At 31.7% G+C, this 17749-nt stretch overlaps 1 long non-coding RNA gene across 1 annotated transcript; it reads left to right on the top strand.

Moving 5' to 3' along the window:
• Positions 1-5491: 5491 nt before the first annotated feature.
• Positions 5492-8675, top strand: LOC106325527. Its single transcript, XR_001266929.1, has 3 exons — positions 5492-5612; positions 6321-6442; positions 8269-8675. It is a non-coding gene; the product is annotated as an uncharacterized LOC106325527 (long non-coding RNA).
• Positions 8676-17749: the final 9074 nt, after the last annotated feature.

Genomic DNA, 17749 nt, shown 5'->3' with positions numbered 1-17749 from the left:
CATGGGGGAGAGTCGCGTTTAAGGTGCTGATGGACTCTTTGTGGAACAAAGAAATTGCTGGCTGTTACACCGTGGATGGGTTTATACAAGTTCTTCAGGTCTAGACGTACACAGCTATGCCGGAATTGGGTGCTAGTATTGGTGGTCCCAGAGCAGACAGTCCGTCTCCACCGATACTGGCTTACGAGGGCAGCAGAGGCCGCAGATCAATGAAAGCTGCTATCTTGAGTCAGGTATTTACTTCAATCCAAAAGACTGCGCAGACGACTTATTATAAGTCGTCTGGAAAGTCTTCCATCTGGACGACTTATTAGACGACTTATAATAAGGCGTCTGGAAAGTCTTCCCAGCTGGACGACTTATCGGACGACTTAATTAAGTCGTCTGGAAAGTCTTCCATCTGGACGACTTATTAGACGACTTATAATAAGGCGTCTGGAAAGTCTTCCCAGCTGGACGACTTATCGGACGACTTAATTAAGTCGTCTGGAAAGTCTTCCATCTGGACGACTTATTAGACGACTTATAATAAGGCGTCTGGAAAGTCTTCCCAGCTGGACGACTTATCGGACGACTTAATTAAGTCGTCTGGAAAGTCTTCCATCTGGACGACTTATTAGACGACTTATAATAAGGCGTCTGGAAAGTCTTCCCAGCTGGACGACTTATCGGACGACTTAATTAAGTCGTCTGGAAAGTCTTCCATCTGGACGACTTATTAGACGACTTATAATAAGGCGTCTGGAAAGTCTTCCCAGCTGGACGACTTATCGGACGACTTAATTAAGTCGTCTGGAAAGTCTTCCATCTGGACGACTTATTAGACGACTTATAATAAGGCGTCTGGAAAGTCTTCCCAGCTGGACGACTTATCGGACGACTTAATTAAGTCGTCTGGAAAGTCTTCCATCTGGACGACTTATTAGACGACTTATAATAAGGCGTCTGGAAAGTCTTCCCAGCTGGACGACTTATCGGACGACTTAATTAAGTCGTCTGGAAAGTCTTCCATCTGGACGACTTATTAGACGACTTATAATAAGGCGTCTGGAAAGTCTTCCCAGCTGGACGACTTATCGGACGACTTAATTAAGTCGTCTGGAAAGTCTTCCATCTGGACGACTTATTAGACGACTTATAATAAGGCGTCTGGAAAGTCTTCCCAGCTGGACGACTTATCGGACGACTTAATTAAGTCGTCTGGAAAGTCGCTTCTTTACTGTCTCAACCTCATCTTTTTCAAGTATTTACAATATTGCCACTGCAATGAATAGTGGCAACAACCTTGTACGAACTGTTTGGAGCTTTTATTGCCCTTTAATGCACGTAAATCTCTTTACACTCTCTCTGTTTCAATTGTTATGAACTAAAAACAACATTTCTTTCACTTTCTCTCTATATTCATCCAAAAAACTCAAGCTTTTGATTCAAAATATGGGCTATGGTTGACAGAGCCATATTTCTTTCGTTTTTACTTACGGTTGCTTTCGTTTGAGGTTCTGGGTGGTTGGAGAAGACCTTGTGTGCAAACGAAGTCATCTCACCTAGTTTAAGGTACGAATTTGAATTTTTTTTCAAGATCTGTTCGCGTAGAAGACTTACTAGTAAGTCATCTGTATGTAGAAGACTTACTGATGAGTCTTCTGGTCAAACGGACGACTTAAATTAAGTCGTCCAGCTTTGTTTGTTAAAAAAAAACACTTCAGACGACTTATATATACGTCGTCTATGAGAAACGGGCTAGTTTTGCATTTGACCGAATCGTGTCAGATCTTTGACTATTTCTGGACGACTTATAATTCAGTCGTCTCTGGGAAAGTTAAAATTTCAATATTTTATGAAAACTTGACGACTTACGTGTAAGTCGTCCTAGGTTAGTTTTGTAATTGAAAAATAAAACTTCATAATTTAACTTTAACCAGACGACTTAATATAAAGTCGTCCAGCTAAACGACTTAATTTAAGGTCGTCCGGGATAAGCAAGGTTTGACCAGAAAATTGGGAAAAATTCTGGACGACTTTGCTTTCCCCGGACGACTTTAAATTAAGTCTTCTGGAGGGACGACTTTATATTAAGTCGTCTGGTTAAAGTTAAATTATGAAGTTTTATTTTTCAATTACAAAACTAACCTAGGACGACTTACACGTAAGTCGTCAAGTTTTCATAAAATATTGAAATTTTAACTTTCCCAGAGACGACTGAATTATAAGTCGTCCAGAAATAGTCAAAGATCTGACACGATTCGGTCAAATGCAAAACTAGCCCGTTTCTCGTAGACGACGTATATATAAGTCGTCTGGAGTGTTTTTTTTTAACAAACAAAGCTGGACGACTTAATTTAAGTCTTCCGTTTGACCAGAAGACTCATCAGTAAGTCTTCTACATACAGATGACTTACTAGTAAGTCTTCTACGCGAACAGATCTTGAAAAAAAATTCAAATTCGTACCTTAAACTAGGTGAGATGACTTCGTTTGCACACAGGGTCTTCTCCAACCACCCAGAACCTCAAACGAAAGCAACCGTAAGTCAAAACGAAAGAAATATGGCTCTGTCAAAAGCTTGAGTTTTTTGGATGAATATAGAGAGAAAGTGAAAGAAATGTTGTTTTTAGTTCATAACAATTGAAACAGAGAGAGTGTAAAGAGATTTACGTGCATTAAAGGGCATTAAAAGCTTCAAACAGTTCGTACAAGGTTGTTGCCACTATTCATTGCAGTGGCAATATTGTAAATACTTGAAGAAGATGAGGTTGAGACAGTAAAGAAGCCATTTTCGAAAAAAAAAAAAAAAAATGTTAATGGCATTTTCGTAGATAAACTGCAGCTGTGGGGTTAAAATCTAAAAAAAAAAGGAGTCAAAAGAAAAAGTTAGTTTTCTGTTTGACTCCAAGTTTTGAGTCACTTTTGCAAAAAGCCCTATAACTTAATATCATGGTAAATTACCTAAGCCGGCAAGTAGTATGAAGATAAAGAAAAACATATAGATTAACTTCATTCTTAGCAGCTAGTTTAGCGAAAGAAATATAATCTAGAAGGAAAATTAAACTATGAATATTAGAATTAATTTGTAACATTAGTATGAGCAGTTAAAATTTTATATTAAACATAAGTATAATTTTAATTGGTAGAATATCAACATATATATTATTATTTATTAATGTGAAACGATGAAAAATAAAAATATGTGGAACAAAATCCAGTTTTAGGGAGCATATATGTGATAATTTATATTTTTGTGATTATGTTCCTAATGTATATATCTTGTACTTAATTACACCATAGAATGCATAGAATCATAAAAAGACATTAGAGTTCGATCCGCATAGATGTGCGGGTATTTTTTCATTCTACTAATGTATAACTTTGATATATTATAATGAATGTTTAAATATATAATTTACATTTTAGTGTTATTTATTTTTAACTCTATCATATTATTGTGTACGTTTTTAATTGATATTTTTAATATATAATAATATTTTATATGAAATTATGTACTACTATATTTTTTGAATTCTGCACAATAAATTGATTATCTGAAATAATCAAATAAAGCATCTCTTTCAAAATATGTTTTTTTTTTCAATTTCTACAGTTTGCATACACTCCATTTTAAAATTTTATTAGTTTAGAATATTTTTATTTTTATTTTTGTCAGAATAATTTTTTTTTAAAGAGATATTTATTTAAGAGCTATAGAATATCGATTATGCAATTATTATAAATTATAATCATAAAGTTGTTTTCTACATATTATATATATATAGATATATGTATATATATTACGGAGACATGTTATTTTAGTAAATTTTATTGATATAAGATATTTATCAGATGCTATGGTGTTAAGTATTCTGAGTTTTTTTGTTACTAAATTAAGGTTTCAAAATATTGCACCATTTTTTCTTTTAAAAAGATTTTTTCATGTTGCATTTCAAAAAAGTTATACTTTTGCATCTATGATTTTATCTTATGCAAAATTTGGAATATTATTATTTTAAGTTTAAAATATTAAGTTTCAAAATTATAAAATTAGTCAAGACCATTTTGAAAAATACAAAACTATTTTGAGTGTGGAAGAATATATGAATTTGGATTTTGTTTTACTCAATCAATGAAATATTTTATAAAATATTGAAATCTAAGGTAAAATTTTAAACATTTTCTGAACTTTTTTTTGTCATAATTAAAAATAAACTTTATACTATAGTTAAAATATTCATAATTAATATTGTATTGAATTATTAAAATTTCAAAGTTTTCTAACAGCATATTTTGTAAATGACACAAGAACTAAATTTTAGTAATATAATATTATATTTTGTATATAATAATTTTTAGATAATATTTTATTGTGAGTTTAAAAATAAATAAAATTTTAAAAATAATATATAGTCTGGATATAAAAGTTTAAAATATGTTAACAATTTTATTTTTATTTTTATAAATATTACATAGTTTAGGAATTTTAATCCCTTTTAACGATGAATGATATTTCATTTATTTAGTTATGTGAAAGCACTTTTAAAAATAAAATAAAATAAATTTAGAAAGAATAGTATCTAATTTTTTGTTTTATAATAAACTTTACCTTAACAATAATATATAATAATATTATTATATCATTAATTACGAATTTAATTAATGAGTTATTTTATAAAAACATTTCAACTTTTTAGTAATTGTTTTTAGAGTTTTCTCAATATATTTTTCTATAATAAAAATAAAACATAAATTTAAGTTAAAATACATTTATTATTATCCTTATAAATTATTAAGGTTTTTAAAAATGTTATATATCTCATTGATTACTGTAAATAATCAAATAAGTTATAATATATAATTTATAAAATATGTTTTGTGATTTTGTTTAACAATTGTTTTATATGTTTTGGATGACCAATATCTATACAAAATGTTTATATTGTGAAGGTAATTATTTTGTTGATGCAAACTTCGGTAAGAAATTAAATCAAAAATGATTTAAAATATAATTTAAATTTAGAATGACTTGCAATATAATTTAAATTAAGAATGGATTCAAATATAATGTAAAATCATACTTTGTATGTTTATGTTTTTTAATTTGAATGCCCTTGCAGAAAAATATAATTAAATTCATTGATCTAAATTATAATTTTTAGAATATATAGATTGTATCTTAATTATATACTAAATTAAAAAAATTAGAGTTTTTAAAATTAAAGAAGAAAAAAGCACTGAGATTTTCTAATTTCAAAGCGAATGGGCCGAACAAATGTCAGACTCTCGTTTTTAGCCCAACGAAACCAGGAAAGGAAAGAAGAAGGGGTTTAAACAAAGACCGTGATAATTATAATACGATGGGCCTTAAGTTTGGTCGGTATTTCTGATTGGTTTAAAACGTCTTGTTTCTCATTAGTTGAATTTACAGGTGGCGAAAATAATTAAAAATATTTTAAAAAAAGAAATGGCGTTAATAATTCAAAAAGCTGCTATTATAGATGAGAGTGAGGGGAGAACATTTTTTTCCCAAATCAGAAAAAAAAAATCTTTGAAGAACGCTCAACCTTCGTAGGTGTTTTTCGACTCTTCCAAACTTTGCAGAAACGGATCCAATTCATTAACATAGTAAGTGTTTGGACCTCTCTCTCTCTCTCTCTCTCTGTAAATCATGAATGTCTTTGAGGATTTCGATCGCAATTTTGATTTAGGGTTTCGTTCTCTTTAGATTCTGATCCCGATTGGTTTGGGGTTTCTCGCTCTATGTGAGGGTTTCTTGTGAATCTTTATTGTTCGATTGATTGTCTTGTTCCTTTATAGTTCGATTGATTGTCTTGTTCCTTTATAGTTCGATCGCAATTTTGATTTAGGGTTTCGTTCTCTTTATATTCCGTCCCGATTGGTCTGGAGTTTCTCGCTCTATGTTAGGGCTTCTTGTGAATCTTTCTTGTTCGATTGATGTCTATAGTTCAATTGATCGTCTTGTTTTATACAGATTGGATCCTGATTTGTTTGGTTTTTGGTACTAAACTTTGTAAGAATCGATAGAAAAAAAACCTTGTTTTACTCTTTTCATTAGCTTTCTGTTTTCTCCTTGGTGTACGAGTGTTGTTTGTTTAACCTCTTAAATTCTTATTCTTGTATTATTATGTCTCACAATTCCTAAGTTCATTTTTCAAAAACACGATAAAAATTGTTCTGATTATTAGCTCGTTAGTTAGACAATAATGGTAAAGAGTTTATGCTATAGTTTCTAAGTTTGCGTCTTTATTCCTTTTGTAGTTATATTTTAGGGTTCATAATTTGTGGTTATGGTGTATCTTACTACTTTTTCAGTTATAGCTTCACACGAGAAGAAACGGTGTGACGAGAGAGATGGAAGAGCTGAAAGGCGAAACAACATACAATGGGTTTGTATAGCAGCATTGCAGTGACTCCGTGTGAAACCTGTCATTAAGGTAAATTACTCTTTTTATGCTCTACAGATTCCCCATCAGTTTTAGATGATTTTGATTTCAACAACAAGAATATTTCAAAAAGCCTTTTATTTTGTTTTTTTTTTTCAAAACCCTAAGATCGATTGTTTCTGTTTTGTTTTGATGTTTTGGTTTTCCACTTCAAAACCTCCAAAAAGATCTTAGACAAACACTAATCTAATAGTGTTCTGTAAGATTCTTATCTTGGGAACATTGCTGCCCCTAAAGTAAACTTATTACCCACGGTTTAAAAAAATCTTTTAAGACAAGAAGAGGCTTTACTAACCCACGTCTTAAGAATTAAGGATCTGTTTTTGATTATTTGGATGGAATGGATTACACCAACCAATGTCTTTAAGACAAAGGACTAAAATCAAAAACAGATTCTTATTTTTTTACTTACCCACGGCTTAAGAAAGATCTGTTTTTGATCATTATAACGACCAATGGTTAAGAAAGTCTTTAAGACGAGATTTGAGAAATCAAAAACAGATCCTTGTTTGACTTACACCCACGGCTTGATTGTCCCTTTGCTGCCCCTAAAGGAAACTTATTACCCACGGCTTAAAAAGTCTTTTAAGACAAGAAGAGACTTTACTAACCCACGGCTTAAGAAGGATCTGTTTTTGATTATTATACCGACCAATGGTTAAGAAAGTCTCTAAGACAAGAGACTTGAGAAATCAAAAACAGATCCTTGTTTGACTTACACCCACGGCTTGATTGTCCCTTTGCTGCCTCTAAAGGAAACTTATTACCCAGGGCTTAAAAAAGTCTTTTAAGACCAGAAGAGACTTTACCAACCCACGGCTTAAGAATTAAGGATCTGTTTTTGATTATTTGGATGTAATGTATTATAACAACCAATGGTTAATAAAGTCTTTAAGACAAGAGACTAAAATCAAAAACAGATTCTTATTTTTTTACTTACCCACGGCTTAAGAAAGATCTGTTTTTTGATTATTATAACGACCAATGGTTAAGAAAGTCTTTAAGACAAAATACTAAAATCAAAAACAGATCCTTATTTTACTTACCCACGGCTTGAGAAGATCCTGTTTTTGATTATTTGAATGGAATGGATAAGGACCAATGGTTAAGAAAGTCTTTAAGACAAAAGACTAAAATCAAAAACTGATCCTTATTTTACTTACCCACGGCTTAGAGAAAATCTATTTGGATGGAATGGGAGTATAACGATCAAGGGTTTAAGAAAGTCTTTGAGACAAAAGACTTGAGAAATCAAAAACAGATCCTTATTTTACTACTACCCATGTCTTACATAGACAAGACATGTCGGTTACCCACGGCTTAAAAGTCTTTACTACCCATGACTTACAAGTCTCTAGACAAAGACTTCATATCAAAAACAACAGATCCTTATTTCACTGCCCACGGCTTACACATAAGTCTGTAGACAAAGACGTACAAGGCATGTCAGTTAAAAGAAGTCCCGCGGCTTAAAAGTCTTAGACAAAGATGTACAAGGCATGTCAGTTAAAAACACCCACGGCTTACATTCAACTCTTTAGACAAAGACATATAAGACATGTCAGTTTACTTTGGATGGGAATAACAAACCACGAGTCAACCAACGGTTTAAGAAAGTCTCAAGTCAAAGACTACACTTGGGTTTCAAAGACTTGTAGAATGGTAAAAAAACCTACCCGTGAGTTTGATTTTAGAATGCGGCTTAGATAAACAAAATGTGAGCTGAGAACCATTTGGATGGGAACAACACGACCAAATGGTTAAAAATTCTTTAAATATCCAGTCTAAAAACTAATTAATTTGATTTTTTTTTACAGGTTTGTGCTTTAGGAGGTCTGAGGAGATTGCAAGTGTAGCAGACTTCTGCGCAGTGGCGGCCCTGAGGGGAAGCATTACAAGCACCCGCTTCCAGCCCACAAAAAATATTTGCATAAAGTGGCCAATTTTAAAAAATAATTATCTACAAAATTTATAAAAGTGGCCAATTTTTTTAAAATTGCTTGTAGTCTTTTTCATTTCAGGACCGGTACTGCTTCTGCGACAGGTAGTACATCTCTTTGAATTAGTTGAGTCTCACGTAGAGATATATTTTTGAAGGTATGTGAAACTTCTGTAGTTTATATGTCTGAGAAACTTTTTATTTGTGTTATCCACTAACCCTTCGTGATCATATGTGATCACGTTCCTGTAATTTTATAATTTAATTTTGGTCGTTGTATGAGTATCCTACATTTTGCATTCTACATCATGTCTTTACAGTTCTGGATCTGCACTCTGCATTCTGATATTTGCATTCTGCATCATGTCTTTACTGTTCGACATTCTACACCATGTCTTTACAGTTCTGGATTATGCATCATGTCTTTACAGTTCTAGATTCTGCACTCTGCATTCTGATGTTTGCATTCTGCATCATGTATTTACAGTTCTGGATTCTGTATCATTTCCTTACTGTTCTGCATTCTGATGTTTGAATTCTGCATCATGTCTTTACAGTTCTGCATTCAGCATATGCATGTCCTCAAATTATGCATCATGTATCATGTCTTTGCAATCTTATAGCCAAATTTGTATGTCTGAGAAATTATGTTATTCTGCGTCATACTTTATATATACTTTTGATTATTGTTATATATTATCTAAGTGCTATTTACATGAGTTTTTAATGTACACTGAGCAAAAAATAGATTTGGTTGTGGTACTAGTGTTTATCTTCTAGTCGTATAGAGATGATGGTTTTGGAAATCTTTTAAACCATTTGTGTATTTATTTAGCATGTGCATTTGATCTTTCTTGATTTCTCTATTACGTTCTTTTAATACTATATCTATGATTGATGTAAGAAAAGGGTAAGAATTAGCAGCCGAACTCCAATGATGTCATCTCTTTTGTAGGTATGCATCATATGTGCTCTAATCTTCTAGGTTTTTAGGTAGGCTATATTCTATGCCTAAATTTTTATTTGGCTTCAAAAACCGTATATTTGCTATAATAGTGGTTAAACTTAGAAGTTCTTGACTCTCTAGGAGAGATATTTATGTAAAAAATTCAGCTTCGTTTACTCTGAAGGCAAATGTTTCAAGAAACTGTATAAATGATTGTTAAATTAAGGGTCATTTTCCACTACATATTGTGCATTGTAGCTTGAGGTAATTTCAGTTGTAATCTCTTAATATTTTGCACCTGGTCTTGTCTATTATCTTAATCATATGTAACCTTCCAAGAAGATAATATTTATTGCTGCTTTATTCTGTTTAATATGGAAAATCTGAATTTAGGTGTTAGTTTTGTTGATTAAAAATGCTTTATATATCTTTTAAAGACTTCGTAAGATTATAGAATTAGATATGGCATGTTCTCATTAGACATAGTTCTTGTAATTGGTTTGTTGCCTAAACCACTATTGGCCCTTTTTTGTTATGTCTGAATGTGATCTTTGATTTTATTTTTTTTTTGGTATGGTCACGGATAATACCATCTATACTTTTGACTTTTTAAACTTTTTGTAATAGTTAGTGTGGTAAATTAATTATTTTGAAGAAATATATGTCCGTCTTAAACTATACCCAATAAAAGGTTCACTTATGTCATATCTATAACTGGTATGCGTGTGGATAATACATTTTCTAAAGTTACTTTGTAAATGCTTGGATTGTATGTAGTTTGAGAAGGCCATATAGTGTTTGTTTTAACCAACCTAAACAATGAGTGATTTTAAAGTGAATTTTGTTCTATGCTACGTAATAATTTGAGCATACTGGATAAGGGGTGTTTTACGCTATCTTTGCTTTGAACCCATGGATTGTTTTACTATTGTTAGAGCATGGTTTATTATTCTTTCAAACTAGTATATAAATTTGTTTGATTCAAATTGACTCTCCAAATAATCTATTATCTGAATTTCATAATTTGACTTCAGTGGTTGCATCATAGACTGTTTTTAATTCACGATTTGATTAGTGGATATGTTCTATGTTTAAACTTGCATGCTTGATTTATTGATGTTGGCATCATTTGTGATTTTATTAAATTAAACACTTGAATCTGTATATTCTTGAATGGAACCAACAAGACTTATTTTTATTTATTTTTAGAGTGAGGTGAATAAGGACGGTAATGGATTTTTTTTTAATATCAAGAAACGGATAGATTCACCTCAAAGAAATTAGGAGCGGAATTAAAAATGTAGTTTTAATTGTTTATCTTCAATCATGCAACGTTAGATCACAAAACCTTGAACGTTATAAACTCTATGACTAAACATTTTACATGAGAGAGAACCCAGCCGACGACCTTAGCACAATATGGCATATAGAGAGTTCGTGGAGAGATCCAGAACTTCCAAGCTACTAAGCTTTAGCTCACCTGTGAGTATTTAAGTTGCAGTTTATGGTTTTAAATGTATTATGCCCTCTCTCTTTGTGAATTAAGCAGAGAACCTTGCTTGATTCATGGCTGCCAAAGAGTTTTATTTAAATGTTCAGTGTAGTAAATAAAATGGACATGTACATGAATGTGCATGCAGCTAAATTAAATGTCTGAAAGAATGTAAATTTTTTTTGTTGTTTCAAAAGAAGGTAAAATTTTCCAACTACAAAAACAAAACTAATTATAATAGATACGCATAGACAAAAGATCTAGTAGTGGTTAAAATATTAGTATCAGGAATCATGACAGCCGTTTAAGTCATAAATCATAATGATTTTTGGGTTTTTACCTTTTTACATCAAATTTTCAATTTTAATTTACTAAACTATAAATATATTTTGGTAGTTCTTAATTTGGTTTAACAATTTCACTTAGATTTTATTTAAATTTCAGTAGAATAAAAGATTACATTTTATGAAAATAAAATTTTATATTATATTATATTTAATAATTATCTATTTTAAATATGTTTCTTATTAAAGTGATCCCAATCATGATACCTGATTCAATTAAACATTCTACGCTAAGGTGATTTCCGGCAAACAAAAAAATAAATCTCTTTGCCGTGTTATGATTTTTGCTTGAAGTTTTTTAATTGATGTTGTTCATATTGCTGTTTGTTTTATTTCGCTATGTTTGGTTATTAATTTTTGTCCAACAGGAGGAATCATAGAAATTTGTGTGTTCATGGAGGAACTGTGTCTTTGGTGATTGGCCCATTCGTGTTTCCAGCATAATCAGTTAGCTTTCTTTACAATGATCTGAAATTAATTGATGTTGTTAATATTGCGCATTTGACTTCACATTAGCTTTCCTTACTATGATCTGAACTAAAGCCGGTTGGTAATGTTTGTTAGTCGGATCTTTGCTCCTTTTTGTCACATTTTGACTGAGATGGTAACTTTGTAGTTCTTCTTAGAAACGTGGAGAGCAGTAGCACAACCGCAATAACCATCTCCACCAATGACCAGAACACTTTGGTTTTAACGATGAGTTATTGGTAGATGTTTCAGGTTGCTCTTGTTGGCTTATTGGTAAAGTTGCTCAGAAATGACAATATCTCTTATGTTTCTCTTGGAAGACAAGTACTTGGAGCGAAAATTTTGAAAAGACTTTAGGATTGAAGGTATGCCTTAAACCAAACGGTTTAACCAAATACTTGCTATTGGTTGGTAAGATAACTGAAGTGCATGAAGTTGACATTAGATGCACTGGCGGTGAATCTAGAAACTTTTTAAACCGGTGTCATATATTAAATTAATTATTTAATTTAAATATTTATTTAAAATAAAATATTATTAAATTAGTGATTATATACAATATCAGATTTTCAGATTTCTTTTTCTTATTTAAAAACACAAATAAAAACAATGACAATAACTAAATGTTTAAATTTGGGTTTAGAAAGGCAAATTATTTAAAGTTGGGTTTAGAAACCCAAATAAAAACAATGACAATAACTAAATTACACTACGTCAAATCCAGAAAACATATAGATCCAAACAAAAAAAATATGTTGGGCCTTTGGCCCGTAATAAAAAAACAAGGTGTAAAATGACACTCAAACCCGGGTCTGGAGTTTTATAAGGGTGTGTAAAAATAAATATTTCTACCGACTGAGCTATGGTTCTTTGTTGTAAAATGCCTACCAAAACAATTTATAACATTTAAGTTGAAACCCCTACTCTCCAAGGGTTTTTATTGATTCTGTGAAACACAACTGCAAAACAAAAGCAGCCAAGATATAAGACAATTTTCTTTTAGATTCGTTTGATTTCTTTGTGATATGTACTATTTAGTGTAATAAAAAATAATTTTTGAATAAATTTGTTAAAGACGAAGAGGAATTAGTCACAGAGTAAAAATGTAAAGTAGGTTTTTAAAAAAAATATTTCTCTAAAGATATTTAAGGAGAACAATCATCTCAGTTAACAGAACTAAATTATATAAGAAACTAGGAGGATGTCAGGCCGAAGAATATTGATTTATTGTACTTAAATATGATTTTTGGATGATGTGATTATGTGGTCAGTATTTATTGTGAATAGAATTATTTAATGTTTTATTATGTTATGTACTAGTAGCTAATAAGTTAATATATTATGTGTTTGTCTTTTTAATAATGTGTTGTTGTATGTATAATACTATTTATTAGTGGTGAAATGAGTTTTTCTGATGTAAAACATATAGAATTTCAATAACTTTGTCTTTAAGAATTTGTTGATTCTAAGATTAACAGCGTCAAAATTGTATTTTAGTTTTTCACATTTTTGAACATTACTCTTATTAGATGTTTTTTGCACTTTCCCCTATATTTTGACTTTGAGACGTCACCATCTATGTATTTCGTTTATCTCTTCGGTGCAGTGCTTCTCACCATCACTGGGAAAAGACTCACCTCCGTACTCTTGTTTTCCTCACCTTTTTTTTCTGTGAGATTATCTGGTAGTTGTTATAGATCAGACATATTAGTTCCATGTTATGTGGTTGTTTCTTACGGCGTTGTATGTTATTTTGGTCAATATTGATCGTTTTTTCTTTCGATTTTGGCTAAGGTTAGAAACTACATCTCGTTGGGTTGGGTCAGAGTTTAGTTGTCATTGATGTTGTTTTCTTCGTCGTTGGTTTGCCATCGATAGTCTCTGCTCGTCTTGGTTTTCAAGATCTGGTTTTTGGTGATCTGACTTCTATGTTTTTTTTTCATAGCTCGAGGTTGGCTCCACGGTTCATTGATTTCATTTCGTCTCTTATCTCTTTGTTCTCTCATCTCGTTGCACCTTTCATCGCTGATCACGTTTCTGGTGGCTATCCCTTTCGCCATATTTGCTACTCCAGTTTGGATAGTGTTTTTCTCTGTGTATGTTTTGTGCGCTTGGAAGGTTGTTTATGGTCTCAAGTTTAAGCTTTGGTTTCTCGGTGGTTGGCTTCCGTTCTCCCACACTCAGGTTGTTTATATTCTTCTCATGCATCCCTTGGTGTAGGTGTGTGGAGCTAGTCTTTTTGAGCTTTGGTTTCTTTTATTCAGACTTATGTGGTTCTTCGCTGGCATGTGTGTCTTGTATGTACTTGTTTAGTTTGTGAGGTGCTTTTTATCTATTAGCTGGTGGTTGTGCTTCCGGTGCTTTAGACATGCGTCCTTTTGTTTTGTGGTGACTTTGTTCTGCTGATGAATATTCTTTCTCTGGCCCGTTTTTTTAGTTTTTTGCGCTGGTGTTTGATCGCGATCTTTTGTGTCCCGGGGATTGCTTTATCTTATATTCTATCTTTTTACCTTTTTCTGACATCTGCTTGTTCTAACCAATACATTCTATGGTAAGATGAGATAAGTTAGTCTTCTTTGTTGATTTTTTTCAGCTCCAAACTTTTATTGAGTTAGTATTACTATGGTATTTTGCTTTTTTCTTTCTGATTATAAAAGTTTTTTATTTAGATTATGTATTGCACTCTAATTTCTTTTTATTAGTTTGGTCATTTTATATTTTTAATAGTTAAATAAATATATAATTTGTAAATTAAATAATAGAAAATGGTAAAAAAATAATAAAATAACAAAAAATATATTATTTTTAGTTATGAATAAATTAAATATGTAAAATTTATTTCTATAATTTTATTTATTTATTTATTCATATTGAATTTTAGTAAACAATAAAATAGATTATCAAACTTCATAAAATAATAGTTATTGCGAAAAGGATTAGGTAGTGCACAATTAGAAAGTATTTGACCAAATTGCAATAATCTAAAAGAAGAAGAACCTAAAATGTAAAAAAATACATGGATGACGCGTGTCACAAAAGCCCCCGCCATTTATCAGAAGAAGAGAAAAAAGCCAACTTTATATATATATATATTTTTAGAACTGAAACTGCAGTGGCGGAGCCAACGGAATCATTTAGAGGGGTCAATTTCCCTATAAATATATATTACTTGGGTCAATGAGTTAAGTTAATGATAATTTTTCAGTTTTTTTTTCCAAAATGCAAGTAAATTTTTTTGTTACTAAAAATTCACATGGGTCAAGTGACCTCTATGCTGAAGCACTCTCTCCACCACTGGCAGCATTGCTTGTATACAGTTTCATCACGCATACTCCTATGTGTCCTCCAACAACTGGAAAATCACTTCTATAGGATCAAAGCTCATTACTCCGCCTGTTATAAGCCATGAAGGCATGAAGAAGAAGAAGAAGAAGAAGATAACCTAGTTAGCCCTTCACATTAACCAAGTTATAGACGCTAACAAAGAAGTGAACATTCATAATTCATAAGAAAAGTGAAATATATATGAGTGCATACCACAAAAGTATTAGCTCTAACAACATCAATCACAGTGACTCCTATGAGTTTCTTTGGATCAAAAGTGACAGTTTTCTTGAAAACCTCAGCTGTTATTGGCACCATACCCGATTACTGATTATATTCACAATCGCTTTCGAATAACACTTGGCTATAGCCCGCAAAGTGATTAAAACAGTTAATGTACCGCTTCATTCAAAGTTGATAGCAACGAAAACTGAGAGAACATTTTATATGTACCTCGACAACTATAGTGCCACCCTTGTGGATGCGGTCTGTGAGATATTGAGTGAAAGAGCAAGAAGGTTTCATCATTAATAGGCATTAAAATGAAAATATTTATGAACGATAATTCTATAAAACACTTTAAACATTCATAAAAATAAAAAAGAGTTCTATTTAACATAATTTAGTGAAGTTACCTTTCCATGAGAGGCCTCTTCTCTAACGTGAGACCATAATCGTATTTCCAAATGTACTTGTACATTTGGAAGATTTTGGCATCAAAGAAAACACAAACCATACACAAGTATGAAAATGAGGAAAAGAATAAAAAAGTCGCTAGGATACGGCCCTGTTTGTTTCTCCATCTGACATCTCCACCCAGCTGCTCCATCTATGTGATCCATCCAGATGATCCATCTAGCTTTTATAGGACTGTTTGTTTGTCCATTCAAATGGTTCGTCCGAATGGATCATCTGGATGGACTTATGTTTGTTTCTTTATTTTCATTTACATCTGGATGAGTTCAAATTTAACCAATTACTGAAATACCCTTATTTAAATTTAATCATATATTTGATATTAATTTTAATTTTTATAGTTTCTAAAACATATTTACACTAAAATTATTTAAAAAATAGCATTTTGACATTTATAAATTATTATTTCATATAAATTTATAAATTTTTATTTAAATTTTCATTTTGACATTCATAATATAAATTTATAAGTTTATAAGTTTCCAAATGTTTATAAATCTAAAAGATGAGAACCTACATAACAAAATGTGATATAAAGTTTCACAATATTTAAATATGAGAACCCATATAACAAAATGTGATATAAAGTCTCAAAAGTAACAATAACAAAGTCTCAAAAGCAACAATAACAAAGTATCAAAAACATCATACACTAGATCAGGTCATGTCGGCTCAAACGTTTCCAGTCTAGGTTTTGTCGCGGAGGCGCTACAAAAATCTAACGAAGAGACAGACGAAGTAGAAGTTGGGCTAGGGCTAGAGCTACGAATCAGGGTGGGATATCATATCAATCATCGGAAGCTGCCGACGCCACTACTCCCTCCGGTGCTCCATCTTAGGGCATCGGTCGTGAGAGGCAAAGTTAAGAAAGAAGAAAATGTTAAGAATAATTAAAATCAATGTGAATGATGTGTATGAACAACGTGGAGAAACTAAATATTTTGATTGGTTTCAATGTTATTCAGTTACTAAGAACATGATTAACTCCGTCTCTTAATTGAGGTTTTTAGGTTTGGCTAAGAGGGTTCTTAGCTTTTCTTAGATTTTAACTAAGAAAAGGTAAGAACCGTTTTTTACACTTTTCGGCTAAAAGTCTCTTACACTTTTCGGCTAAAAGTCTCTTAGCCGAAAAGTGTAAAAAAATTAAAAAATTATCAAATTATTTCGGACTCATTTAAAAGTTTGATGTGTCGATATACACTTACTTCATTATGTGTTATTCTTAATAACACTAGAGGCTTAGCCCCGCGCAAGCGCGGGGATGTTAGAAATCCTTGAGATGTTGCAATTGATAAATGTTAGAAATCTTTGAGATGTTGCAATTGATAAGGTTGATGGATGTGGAGTGTAGAAAAAGAGTGAAGAGATGTATAAGAAGGAGAAGAGTGATGAGATGCTTAAGAAGAAGAGTGAATAATTTATTTAATTCTTTAAGTGCAGTTTTGGTATGGTTGATATTTTTATAACTTGAAATAGAATTGAACAATGGTTGAACTCAACACACGTATATCTAGGTTTTGCATGTTTAGTAGTGGTATTGTGTGTCATGAAGTGAATGTTTTATAAAATTGAATGACGCTAGTAAATATAACGTGAACTTTGAAACTATTGAAATTAAGAAAGTTTGAGCCTCAGATGAGGTACATTGCATGAACGGTGGTTTTTTTTTTAAAAGACTGGAAAGTGCACTACAGGAAATTGGGGTAGTGATAGCATAATATAGTAGCGTTTAAGTGTGTTTTGCTACGGTTTATATTTTAGTAGCGTTTTGCTTTTTCTAAATGCTACTGATAAGTTTTCAGAAAAACGAGTTTCTCGCGTTTAGTTATCAATAGCACTTTTTTGAAACAAACGCTACCTATGTGAAGCGCGGAAACGTAATTAGTTTGAGCGCCTAAGACTTATCGAAAATTAGAAGCCATTTTCAGACTCCCTCCATAGAAGCTTCATGAACCATTCTTTCCCTCTAACTCTCATTTTTTTCAGATTCCCTCCATCGAACTTTCAGTCTCCATTGAACTTTCAGTCTCCCTCTTTTTCTCCCTCTCGTTTCAATCTCCTCCTCTAAACTTTCAGTTTTTGAGATTTC

This window comes from Brassica oleracea, chromosome C2 (assembly GCF_000695525.1).
Source record: "Brassica oleracea var. oleracea cultivar TO1000 chromosome C2, BOL, whole genome shotgun sequence".
Lineage (NCBI taxonomy): Eukaryota > Viridiplantae > Streptophyta > Magnoliopsida > Brassicales > Brassicaceae > Brassica > Brassica oleracea.
The sequence above is the reverse complement of the archived record's forward strand: the minus strand, read 5'-3'. Positions and strand labels throughout refer to the sequence as shown.